Below are 13,433 nucleotides of genomic sequence, written 5' to 3'. Positions count from 1 at the left end.
CCTCACACTGCAGCTCTCACTCATTGATCGGCCTCTCCCCGTTTGGCATTCCCAAGGTCTGGGATCCAGAAGTGCTGAGCAAAAGGCTCTGCACACACACACTTAAATCCAGATTTCAGAGCCTGAAATGAGTTAGGCCCTGGTGTCGAAATGCTTGTGCAATTCACACTGCACAGGCAGTGCAGGGACAGCAGCGTGTCCAGGAGACACAACAAACATCTCTTTACTTTCTAAATGAGCCTTCCAGAAGGAGGAGATGGAGCTGTTACCCAATCTCTCATGGTGCTTGTTGCTTGGTTTTTGGAATTTTTTTAAGCCCTTCCAAGGTGCCCTCCAGATTTTTCGAGAAATGTCTTGTGCCCTTTTTTTTTTCCTTTTCAGTAAAATGACAACAACAGAACGAACGAGTCCCATGCTGCAGAGCAGACATCGTTTCTTCACGGGGTTTTAAAGCTTGTCGTTACACAAACACAATTCCTGCTGCCAAGAGCAAGCTGATATACTCTTGGCATGCCTGGTGAGCCTCAAATCCCAGGCAGTGGGTACATCCTGCCTGACAGCCAGAGGAGCAGAACTTTCACTGTGACGGGTGCAGGGTAAAGAACTTTCTGTTCAAAATCGAGCCTGTCCCTCTCTGCTCAGCCACACCAGAGCTCAGGAGCTCCTTTTGCACGTCAGGACTGCAGGGCGGGCAGCAGGATGTTGTCAGATGATTCCATCTCCCGATTTTCTTAGAAACCGCCCCAGCTGCGTTTTAATGCCGCCGCCAGAGTTTGAAATGAGCAATTGCTCAATGGATGGAGAGGCCAGCGTGTTTTATTGGGCGTTTTAATGTGTCTCTCCGATGTGGTTTGCTCAGATAACATCTCGGCCTGCCAACTGCACCTTCACCACGGGAAACTCCTTTTTCCACCTGGCCATTCCCAGGAATGACCCCTCCAGAGGAGAAGGGGAGTTCAGGGTTGGGCTCCCAGCAAATTTCTCCACATTCTTTGCAACAATCAGTGCCAACTGTGTTTATTTTACTGCTGGAGGAGGCTGGAGCAATGGGGCTGCAGGTTTGGGATCAACCTCAGATTACCCAAAAGTTGCACACCAAACCTCATCCTCAATTCCCTTCATATGGGATCTTCTCCAGGACACCAGAAAATTTCCCTTTTTCCATGAAAAATCCATTATAAATTACCACTAGAAATAATTCAATCCACAAATAAGAAAGCTAAACTGGGAAATTTTCCTTTAAAATTCTATTTTCCCGGCTGTGTGTTCACTTGGAGGTGAGCAACTCTTTGAAGTTTTAGATTTTTTCTTTTCCTCCTTTTTTTCCCCCTCCTGGTGGTTTTGAGTGTTACACTCTCAGGTCCTGAGTGTTATCCACGGTGCCTAAATCCAGGTACCCTAAATCACCTCAGGTCAGTGTAGCTGTTGATAGTCAGTAAATTCAAATTAATCTCTCCGGTGATATGTCCTGCCCCCAGTTTCTGGGCTGGGGCACATCACTGGCAGCTTTGTTGGGCAGCTTTTTCCACCCTGGCTCTCAAATCAAACATTTCCCTTCTGTTTGTGCAAGCCCAGGGTGGGAAATATCCAGTGGAGCTCCAATATTAAAGCAGCAAGTGAGAAGCTTGCAAGAGGCCTTCAAGGAGATGAGAAAAGATCCTGTGCTTTAAAACAAACAAAAAGATAAAAAATCCCAGCACTGCCAAGGGAAGATGAGGAAATAGCAGAAGAATAAAGATTAATTGTTCAATGGTTTCTTTTGCTTGAGTCTTCACAGCAAAAGGTTAACTCCCACCAGATGCTTAAAATGATTAAAATTAGCAATAAGCTGGGCTACAGAGAGGAGGAAGAGAAGAGGTTAAATATGTTCAGCTGGGTTAGATACATTCAAGTGAGCGAGCTGCAAGGAAATTTACCCTGGAGTATTTAAGGAAATAGCTAAAACAATCTGAACCATTAAATGATTATCTTTAAGAGCTCACGGATCACGGAAAAGGGAGGCCTCAGAGGACCCAGGAAGGAAAAATTTCTTCTTTTTTTTTTTTTTTCTTTTTCTTTCTTAAGAAAGGACCAATTACAGGTTATTCCAGCCTCAACTAGCTAATTAATCATCGATTTTTTTTCACTGTCCATCTTAGGATACCCAGCCAATAGCAACATTACAGGGATTTTTTTTTTGTCAAAAATCATGTCATGTTAATTTAATTTAATTTAATTTCCTTTTTTGACAGAATAATTGACCTTGTGAATGTCGGGGAAGCAGTACATGTGCTGTGCAATGTAACATTCCCAAAAATAAGCTGGGGAAGCATTGAAAGCCGAAACTATTGCAGGTGCAAAAATGGATTTTAAATTACTTTGGAATAGTTTGTTTTTGGGATGGTTTGCTGCCAAACTGAGAGCTCATCCCAGCTGGGGTGCACGAGGGGTTTTCTGGGTGCCCCTTTGCTTCATGACTGGGATAACAAAATACACAGTGCACCTAGAAATTCTAAATGCCATCAGAGACTGGAGCGCTCTGGAGCCAAGATTTTAATCCAAGCTGATCCTGAGCTGCTGAGATAAATTCCTGCAACCCACACAACAAGGCTCAGCCCCCAGAAATGTGAAGTTTTACTCCTACAAGGCAAAACTTGCCATCCCAAGCCATGGATTAAAGGCAGTGGGGCAGGAGGATGAGCAAAGAGTAGATCCCAATGCTGCCGTGGCTAAAAAAAGGTGGTGGTTTGGTGGCCAAAACGTCTCCTTGGTGGCCAAAACATCTGCTTGGCTGACAACTGGCTCTCACCAGCACTGTCCATCGTGGTTTGTGCTGGGGTTTCGTGGTGCTGGCAGCCCAGAGGTGCCTGAGAAGGAGAACTGGGAAACCCCCAAGCAAATCCACTCATCTCTCACCCAGGATTGCTCTCCTTGGTGAGGGCAGCCACCCTCCCAATCCTGCAACAAACCAGCCCCTGCCACATCCAGGCTGGGCTTTCCCTGCTGGCATCTCCGACTCCTGGCTGTCAGGGCCTTCCCAAAATCCAGGCTGTGCTTTGGAGGCAGCAGCTCCTCCCAGAGGCATTTTTGGAGCCCAGGGATGGCACAAATCTGCCTCTGCCTCTCATGGCTCGCCCAGGCTCTCTGCACAGCCCACTGTTCCCACGAATTGCTGCAGAGGGAGGACTTGATGTTCCCCAGTTCAAGAAAAAGCCTCAGGAAATTGCAAAAAGTCCTAAAAAGCCACAGTTTGTTTTCATAACATTCTTTTCCTTTTAGAGAAGTAATTTCTTTTTTTTTCTTCTTCTTCTTCTTGACATTCTGTCTGATATTTCAGGAGTTAATGGACATCAATGATCTAAACACCGCAGAAAAAAAGGATGGCACAAGACACTGGAAAGTGTCCTGGCTAATTAGCAGGGCTTCATTTATGTAGGAACAAAAGGATGTTTAAGCTACACCAAGGAGACTCAGATTTATTTTTTTTTCTGCCATCATCTGGTCCTGAATGAATTTCTAGGCTCCCTCTGGATCCTCTCCTCTAACTCTTTGACTATTTACAAAGCAAAAACGTGCGTTTATGTCACGGCTTGGTTTCCTAATCTTTCATTTCAGTCTGTCCAAAAGCCAAGCATCCAATTAAACTCGTTCTAGGATGGGAGGAGCTCAGCCTGGCAATAATCTCCTGCAGGGATTGATATTTCAGGCTGGGATTTGCCTTGTTCTCCGGAGGTGCTGCTCCTTCTGCAGGCTCTGGATGGAAATTTTAGATGACTGAGTAAAAATGAGACAAATCCCAGTCTCCACAATCGTGTGCCACCCCAAATCTTCTTTCCAGTCATGTACAGGAGCTTCTTTCTCTCACTTAATGCATGACATTTTAAAGAAATCTGCTACTATAACTCAATAATATCATTTATTTTTGGAACCTAGCAAAGCTCATGTCATTAATCCGTTCTTCTCTCTTTCTTTTCCTTCTCACCTTCACATCCATGAGACTTGTAAAATAACCTGGTATTGGGGAAAAAAACCCCGAGGCACAAGAAATTTTGAGTCTGTCTGAAAAAAAAAAATCTAGAATTTTCCTCTATTATACAAAAACTTCACTTGATTGGTCGTATTTGCTTCTTCCCATGCTGGAGTTGGGTTGCCAAGGCTGTTTCCAAGCCTTCAGGGTATCCTGAGTGCTGCAAGGATTTTGTGTCACTGCAGACATTTGTCACTGGCTTTTCCTACGACCTGGACAAAGCCTGGCTGGAAGTGCTGAGATTTGCTCTGTCCCACCCAGCAGGAGATCCTTGGAGGGGGATCTTTGCCATCCCCTTGCTCTTTATTCCCAAAAAGATGGCAAAAGGGCTCCCAGAATTTTCAGAAAACAAAATAACTTCAAAATCTGTCAGCCTGAATTCAGGGCTCTCCGGATGAAACCATCCCATAAAAGAGGATCAGGGTGACTTGGTGATACAGGTGTGATCTGATGGTGATATTTATCACAGTGTTCGAGAACAAACAGATCCAATTTACCTTCCCAAAAGCCTGAGCCAGCCTTCCCTTGTTCTGATTGCACTGTGCACCTTACTGGGCCCTCTCCCAAAATGTTGGGTGCTTGGAACTGCCTGTTCCAGGTGACAGTTCCCCTCTTTGTTTCCAGCTGTTGCATTTATTATCAGAGGACAAGCAACAATACATGAAATGCTTTCTTAATGTTTGTTTCTCTTAGGCAATTGCATCTGCCTTGGGGATACCACGCAATCAGGGCTGGAAGGAACAGCAGTGTTTGCAAATCTTGGGTGGCTGAGCTGGAAATCTTCACTGGGTGCACCCAAGAGCAGAAGGGGAAGGGTCTGCAAGGCAGGGTTTTCATCCAAGTGTGGTGGAATATTCCAATGTGGGAAAATTGAAAATTCTAATTTAGCAGGAAATACAGAAAGCCGTTAACAGGTGGAATTGGGCAACAGAAGTCACACCTCCAGATGCTGCTGCTGCTGCTGCTCCTGCAGCCAGTGCTGCTCTGCTGGCCCCTGTGAATGACCTGCAGTTTTATTACTTTCAAAGAGAGAAATGTTCATTCTGTATATTTATAGAAGATAAATATTCTATATATTTACATTCTATAAATATATGTATAGAATAAATACATATATATATATATTTATATATTTATGACCAGGCTGGTCTCATTAGCAAAGGTTTAGGCAGTGAAGCAAACAGTAACTGCACAAATGTCCTCCCCCACTGGCCTTTGATAGCAGGAGCTGCAAGCCAAGGGGGTTTCATCCAGCTGTGCCCTTACTTTAGCTTCAATATCTTGGGTTTTTTCCATCTCCCTGGTACCAACAGCCCCGGAGCTGCCAAGGAAACCCCACCTTTGAGACAACAAATAGACTGAATTTCTGTTTAACTGTGTGGGAACAGGCAGGTCACAGATCTGCTCGTAAAAAGCAGGAGATGGTGCAGCAGGACAGGCTACACCTGCCATTGTCCAAAGCTTTGTGCCTCTGCCCTCAAATAAACCTCCAGTAAAAGGGGAAACTCCACAGAATGCTCTTCTCCAGCAGCCAATCTTTCACATTCTCTGCCCCAACTTCTGTTTTCCCTTTCAGTCCACCAGGAATAGCTCAAGACTCTCAGCTCCTGCCTTGGAGCAGGAGAATGGATTAGATCTCTGATCCCCTTCTAACACTTCTCTCCTAATTCTCTGTTCTGAATGTGGCATTCAGGTCCTTCACCAGCCCCCCCACCCTGCTCCTCTTCAATCCATCCCTGATGTCCCAAGTGTTCTCCAATGCTTCTTTGAATTCCTGTCCTTCAGAGCTGAGAACAGCTTGATGCTTCATTTTACCTGGAGTAACAGTGGGCACCATGGTAGATTCAGCCTTGCTTCAAGCCCTGCATTTTACTGAGTTTTCCACATCATTTCTGTCTTCGAGTAACAGAAAATAAAAATACACACTGGGCTAGTTCAGCAGAGGCTGAGGGTTTCAGCCTAATAATCACCACAGATTTCCCTTGATTTAATAATTGATTTCAACAGGAAGAAAATAGAACTATAAGATATAATAACTATCATTCCTCTGACTCAGTGCTCCTGGAAATCTGTTCGTGAAGTAAACTAGGGAAATCAGAGTTTATCTATTTTTCAGCACAGCTCTTTTCCCTGTTATCAGCTGCCTGAAAAATGTGTGCAATAACCTAGAGCTGAAGGGAGCCTCCAAGCCTCCCCCTCCCCTCCCCAGGTTTTGCAGTTGCTCCTAGCAAATATAATGATATTTTAATGCTGCTCCCACACTGCCTGGGCTCTGCTCTGGAATGCACTGAGCCTAACACACCTCTGGCCACAGTGTAATACAGGCAAGCAGGTGGGAAAATAAAATACGGTTTTATTTTCCTGCCGTCCACTAACTTCTTACTACACCCAGAGCAAAGAGGGATTATAAATTAGATCTCGCTTTTTGTTTGTCACTTGATTGATGAAGTGTTTAAGTAATTCTCACCAAATGCATTTAAAGCATATTTTTTTCCCTGCCACGGTGTGCTCTTGGCTTTCTTCTCCGGGAGCTTGTGTTTATAGAGCTTTGCAAAGCCTCAAGTGCTGGAGCTGAGTGAGCAAAATTCCTTGGCTGGGTTGTGTAGGATCGGGAATATAGGCAAAACAGTGGAGTGGCAATCTGTGAGCAGAGTGCCACTGCCAGGCTGATGGCAGTGCCTCCTGGCAGCTGATGAAGGAGTGATGAAATCACCAGCCAGGGAACTTTGGGACTTGCAGCCTGTGCTGGGGGAATCCAGGGTGGGTGAATGTGTAACCGCAGCAGCGGCAAACCCCAGCCCTGGCAGTGGGTGACTGATTAACTGAAGAGCAGAAGCTCTGCTCCAGCCAGGTGAGCGGCACAGGCTCCTGCCAGGGTGTTCATGGGCAGCTCTGGGTTTGCTCAGCTGATGGACATGTCCTGAGAGAAGCACTGCAGAAAACACTAGCCAAAAAAAACCCCAAAAAACTCGAAAGGAAATTGTCAAAAAAACTCAAACAAAACCCCAAAACTCCAAAATAAACCTCAGTCTGGTGGTGGTTTCCAATAGGTTGTCACCCTCCTGTCACCCTGATGGCACACACCCCCTGATTCATCAGCATTCCTGTGTGAAACAAGGGGAGCACTCAGAGCAGAGCCTGCCTGGACCTTGTATCCTCACAGGAGCCTTTCATGCCTGCCTGCCTGGCTGCCAATTAACCCCAGGAGATAATCCCCTCACCAAACCCAGTTTGGACACTCCCCAAACTTTAATTCCAGACAACAAGTGTGTAAACTTTCCTCCTTGTTGTGGCCCTGTTTGGCAGCAGCCTCTGTGTCCCACGTGTATAAGGAATCTCAGCCCAAGTCCTTTTTCACTCAGCTCAGAAGCGCAAGGTGCAGGCAGCTTCTCACAGGCACGACGTTCCCTCTTCCCAGTCTGAGAAAGAACGTACTTTGTGTTGTTTCACCAAGCCAAACCCACCAGGGAGAATTGCTCTTAGGGTCAGAAAAAAATGGAGTGAAACAGAAGCACTTTTAATAAAAATAAATGCTGTTTTCATTCCCCGCGAGAAAATTTCCTTCTCCATGAAGGACAGAGTATTCTGTGACAAATGTTCTCATTCCTCTTTTATTTTTAATCCAAATTCCCAGCTGTGATTGGCCTCGGGTCACATGCTATTTGTTCTGCCTGAACATCCTCAGATGATGGCAGAAGTGCTTGTGAGTCATGTTGTGAGAGAGGCCGCCCTGCACAAAGTCAGAGTGGGACAAACTCAGAGAATTCCCCGTGTGTGCAGAGAGGTGATTTGTGCACACCTCTTGGAACCCCGGGCACTGAGAGTTTCAGCCGTTCTGTGCTGACAGGCACCGACCCCCAGGCAAACACTGCATTGACCTGAGGCCGTGGAAAAGGCTCCAAAATTGAGTGACAGCGCTGGGATTGTGGGTGTGGGGTTTGAACACAAGTGTGTGATAGCACAGGGGGAAAAACTTAGAGTTTAAGGGTTTAGAATATAGTAATATATATAAAGCAAGATGAAGTTTTAGGGCCTAGGCCAGTCCTTCTTTTTCACCTTCTTCTTCATGGCTCTGGGTGGGATTTTGTAACTGGATAGAAAAATCCACATTGTGGGCCCTGGGTGGTTGGTTATTGAGTTAAAAGTAAAAATAATTTAGGTGTCATCTCTTAATTGGGCAGTTTATCCTTAAAAGGCCTTGTAGAGAGAGAGATGGGGCTCCATTTTTAGTTTGTTAGCTGGAAGTGCTGCAGAACTTATAGTTCGTGAGACTGTAACATAAATAAGAATTAATAAACATCTGAGTCCAAACACGAAATACGGTCTGGTGCATCTAATCCCGACTCTGGCAGAAAAGGAAGATAAAAAAGAAGATAAAAAAGAGACACAAGTCCTCTGTCCACACATCAGTCAGGGAAGATTGATGGGGCAGTGGCCTTGTCTGGCTGCTCACAGTGGAGAGGAAGCTGTCCTGGCAGCAGAGGAGGGGACAGCAGAGGTGACGTGCCAGCTGTCAGGGGCACTGAGGGAAATCACTCCTCCCGAGGTGCTGCAGGACAGCTCTGTAAACAGAGCCACCCTGGGAAGAATTACTGCCATCCTGCTGAAATCTCAGCAGGATTTGGGTAAACAGCTTGAGAAATGCTGATCAGAGAAGAGCTGGGGCTCGTGTTTCCAGCAGCTCTCTGCAGCTCCCTCTCCTGACTTCTGACTGTGCATTTTCACTCGGTCCTTCCAGCTGGGTGACATCTAAACATCTCCAGTGGGCTAAGCCGCTCTGATCCCTGGGTTCCTCCTCCTGCTTCCTCGGCTCCAAGGAAGCCTGTGAATTTCTGGTGGCTGATCACTCCGTGTCACTTTGTTTTACAGCTGCCTCTGGACAGGAAAACCTTTCCAGATGCCGAAAATTGAGCACCACCGGATTTATGGCTGGATGCCACTGCTCTGCTCGTGGAGATGAGAACAGGAGCATTTACTCCAGGAAATTGCTGCTTTCCCTAATTCAACAAAATGACGACTCATTTGAAGCTTCTTGTGCCATCCCCATGGCCCCTGGGGCGTTTTCCTGCAATCAATGCTCTGATGTAGGAGAGCAAATCCTTTATCATCCTCATGATAAAGGATTTGTCTTTGGGGCCGTGGTGTGACCAGCAGGTTTTCCAAAGTGACAGAGGAGTTGTGGGGAATATTTTCAGCCTGGTCCTGGATTTGGTTCTGCATGTCACCCCAGCAGGTACACAGAGCTCTCCTGGGCTGTTTTGTGACATCTTTGACAGAGGCATTCTAGATATCCAACCCTACCCAGATTTAACACCCTGGCTCTACCTCACAACCACCCAGAGGAGCTGGGGAGACTCGATAGGAAGAATTTTTATTGTATTTTCCCTCTCTAAGAAATGAAATCAGTGGGGTCAGCAGCCTATTTCAGCTGCTTCTGCCATATTCCTCCACGGATTTGAGAAGAATGGCTGGATTTATGGAATCCTAGTCAGGTTATGTCTCAGCCATTTGTTTCCTCCTCTTTTTATAGAGATGAGACGGATCAAATCTCTGGAGAATGAAGTCAGTTTACCTGCAGAACAGTGGGATTCAGCAGCAGGGCTGCTTGAGAAGTCCCTCCCTGCAGACACCAGCCTGGAAAGGCACCTTTAGAGCCCAGATTAATCCAGAATTTGTAACCATTCCCTCCTGGTCCTGCTGAGCCTATTGACAAACAGTGCTCACTGAATTTCTGCTCCTTTGCTGTAAGAATGGGCTACAACCACTCAGTTTTCTGTGAATTTGGCTGAGCCATGCATACAGCCCAGATTTCATCCTCTGGGCAATAATCAGGAGTTTCTCTGCTATGGAAGATCCCTTGGTTCATGGCCAACACGATGGGTTTTTTCAAGGAACATTTGTATGAATTTTTTTTTAATGCGATTTTCCCTTTTATTTGTTTTTTGTAGCATTTGTATGAAGCAGAAATAACAGCTGCCTCCCGAAGCAAGGCCAGCCTCAGCCTGTTTTCCAGGTTCTGGGATTATTATAGTTTAACTCAGTACAACTTCTGAAATCTTTTTGCAATGAGCACAGCCCCTGCTGCATTCCCCAGCTCAGGCTCCTGTGGCAGCCACAGACATTTGCACTGAATTTAGACCCTGAAGTTTTGCGTACCAGAAGCTGCAGATAACACCAGAGCTGAGCTGCTGCTGATTAGAGATAATTATACATTGGCCTGCTAATTTTTAGAGCAATTTGGAAGCTTTCACAGAAGAAGGAATGGAATAATTTCTTGTCTTAGCAAATGACACCCATTTGTATGCAACTGTGTTAAGGACTGCTCTGCATCCAAATTAGTGACTGGAACAGAGCCAGAACTCTGAGGCAGTCGGTGGGGATGGCAGGATGCTGGCTGAGGGGACAAGTGACAAACCTCTCCTCTTTCCATTTCACCCAGCAGTTTAAATACAGAGAATTCAAGTTTTCTTCCTCTTCCAACCAGCACAGGCACAGAAATTGCTGTGCCCTGACTCAGCAGAGGAGGGGAATTGCCTTTTGCAGCTGCCCCACGCCAAGCACTGGGCCTGGAGAGCAAAAATAAACTTTTACAGGCACATCTGGAAGTGAAACCTGTTGACCAACAGCCTGCAGGGTCTTGTCACCACACGGGTGACTCAGCACGGGGGCCGTGTGTGGCACAAAGGAAGTGATGGAGCAGCAGTGACAGCACTGTCAGGTGACCACTTGTGCTGGTCACACCACACTTCTGACATTCATGGCTCCTGCTGGGCTGATTTTAGGGCCCTGATTTGTTCTGGAATTGGACACGGAATCCTTGTCAATGAAAAATCATCGTGGAAAAAGCTGAAGGGTTCACACAGGAAAAATGTTAAATGATCCAATACTGTTTTAAAAGATGATTAAGTTCCAGAAGAGGCTGTGCATGAAATAATAACCAGGTTATGCTTTATCTGCTTATGCCAAAGTGGAAAATAAGTCGTGGCAGAATGGTTCATTCCTTGCTTTTGGTGCTTCTTTGGGAAAAGGGGGCAAATATTTCCTTGTGGGAAGGAGCAGAGGTGAGCAGGGCATCATCTGCTTCTGCCCCATCCATTGGAAGACCTGGAAGCCTCAGTTTAGCAAAAGTTTTGACTTCTGCTTCAGTCTTGAATTGAAATTCTTGGTGAATCCTGAACTCTATAGCCAAAAAAAAAAACCAACCAAACTCTGGGGACACTCTTGGAATAATCCTCAGGCTGCAGAAAACCGAGGGATAATTCTTGGCAGGAGGCTACTGTACTTTGTGAGAGCCTTTCCAATAGTCCCGCTTTATTAAACAGAGAAATCGCTCTGGATTCTCCCTCCTTCAAATCACAGCCCTCCCTCCACATGTCCGTGGAGCAGCTCCTTTATTCCCCCAGCACCCAGGCCTGTCCCATAAATCACCCTGCTACAACAAATAGGATTAATTATAGACCCAGAAATATTCCTGCCCACATTCCCACCCCTGCACAGCCCACAAAGCCCTGTGGCAATTAAAATATGTGGATTATGGGTTGTTTCCCCCAAGGTCGCTGCAAAGCTCAGGACAGATGCTTGGAATCCTCTGGCTGTCAGGAGTGCTGCTGCTCTTTTAGACATTAGTCGCAAATAAATAAATAATCTAAAGCCAAGTTGGTTTTTTATTCTGTTTTGAAACCTCGTGTTGATGCAACAGGGCCTTGCAATAGGGCTGTTTGAAAAAGACAGTGAAAGTTTCACCTCGGGACCAGACAAAATCTCATTAATTTTGTTAACAGCGGGCGTTTGGTGCAACTCCAAACTGGGAAGAGCTGCCTGTGGTACTCTTGTCCTCAGTGGCCTTCCCAGGCCTCCAGAGTGATGGAAATCCCAGAAATCCCAGCCTGGTTTGGGTCGGGAAGACCTTAAAGCCCATCCAGTGCCACCCTGCCATGGCAGGAACACTTTCCACTGTCCCAGGCTGCTCCAACCTGGCCTTGGACAGTGCCAGGGATCCAGGGACAGCCACAGCTTCTCTGGGAATTCCAGCCCAGGCCCTTCCCACCCTCCCAGACAGGAATTCCTTCCCAAGATCCCACCCCAATCTCCCCTTTCCCAGTGGAAGCCATTCCCTGTGTCCTGTTGTCCCCAGTCCCTCTCCAGCTCTCCTGGAGCCCCTTGAGGCCCTGCCAGGGGCTCTGAGCTCCCTCTGGAGCTTCTCCTCTCCAGGTGAGCACCCCCAGCTCTCCCAGCCTGTGGATGAAGCTCAGTGACCAAATTTTTCACGTTGAGAGGTCAGAGAACATTCCCGTGGAGAAAGACACGAGGGACTGAGTTTGCCAATGCAACTGGAAATACTGGAACACAATTAAGACAAAAAAGCTGTGGTCAAAACATCAGGGAAGTCAAGGAAAGTCCATAAATCAGAGATTTCTTTTTCCCTGAAGTTCTGTTTCTTGGGATCTTAAAAGCAAGTGTACCCTGGTTTTTAGGGTAAACTTGAAAGTCATTTAATCTTCCTGAGGTGCCTCTTTGTCTCTTATTACAAGAGCTTCTCACACCTTGAGAAGGCCCTAAAGAGGAGTAAGGGGTTTGTTCTGCACTCCTGCAGTGAGTTGCATGGAATTCCTTACATTTCTCTCCCTCTTTTATTCTCCAGTCGTTTCTCTTCCCTCAGAACATTCCCTCCTTCCTGGCGGCCACGTGAAGAGCAAATCAATGTTTCTGAGCCAGGAAGGGTAAAGGGGCCAAGGGCTGGAATTGTGGCTGGCCCTGCCTGTGTCACACCGCTGAAGGGAAGAAGGGGACAAATTCTAGAAAGCTTGAGACACACCGAATTATTTCTTTATGGCAAAGAGCTCTTCTAGAATTTACCATTCTATTTACGTTCAGCAATTCAGATCGAAGAAATACGCAGTGGCAGATTTTTGAGCCTTGAAAGAAGCTTAGAAAACATTTCATAAAGGCAGAGCAGGAGATGATTCAGATCAGGTTTGCTTTCAAAGTCCTCTGTGACTTTCCCAATTTTAGCAGAAGGGAGGAATTCGCTTCAGCATCATCAGAAAAATTTATTTTGAGGACATATTGATATGAATTAAAGAGACTCAGAAATTTTACAGTAGAAATCTGCTCTGTATGGGCTAAAAATCCTTTTTATCCCTTTCACCTCTTTTATGGTTGCAAACATTGCAGCATTAGTTCCACAAAATGACCGCTCTGGACCCTTGCGTGAAAAAACCTCTCCTAGAATTAATGTTCTTAACATTGCTCCTGTGTTTTAAATCATTCATTTGCTGTGTCTGCTGGGATTCCTCAGAGCAGCTGATGCACCGAGGCTTCCCTCCTTCCCTAAGGACCGGATTTACTCCAGCATGAGCTGGAAATTCTGCAAACAGGTAGGAAATCACAAGCACACGGAGTTCCACGTCCTGGGAATGCCACCAGG

Source organism: Chamaea fasciata, unplaced genomic scaffold, assembly GCF_029207755.1.
Source record: "Chamaea fasciata isolate MVZ Bird 193981 ecotype frontalis unplaced genomic scaffold, bChaFas1.0.hap1 SCAF_13, whole genome shotgun sequence".
Lineage (NCBI taxonomy): Eukaryota > Metazoa > Chordata > Aves > Passeriformes > Sylviidae > Chamaea > Chamaea fasciata.
This window is presented reverse-complemented; position numbering follows the sequence as displayed.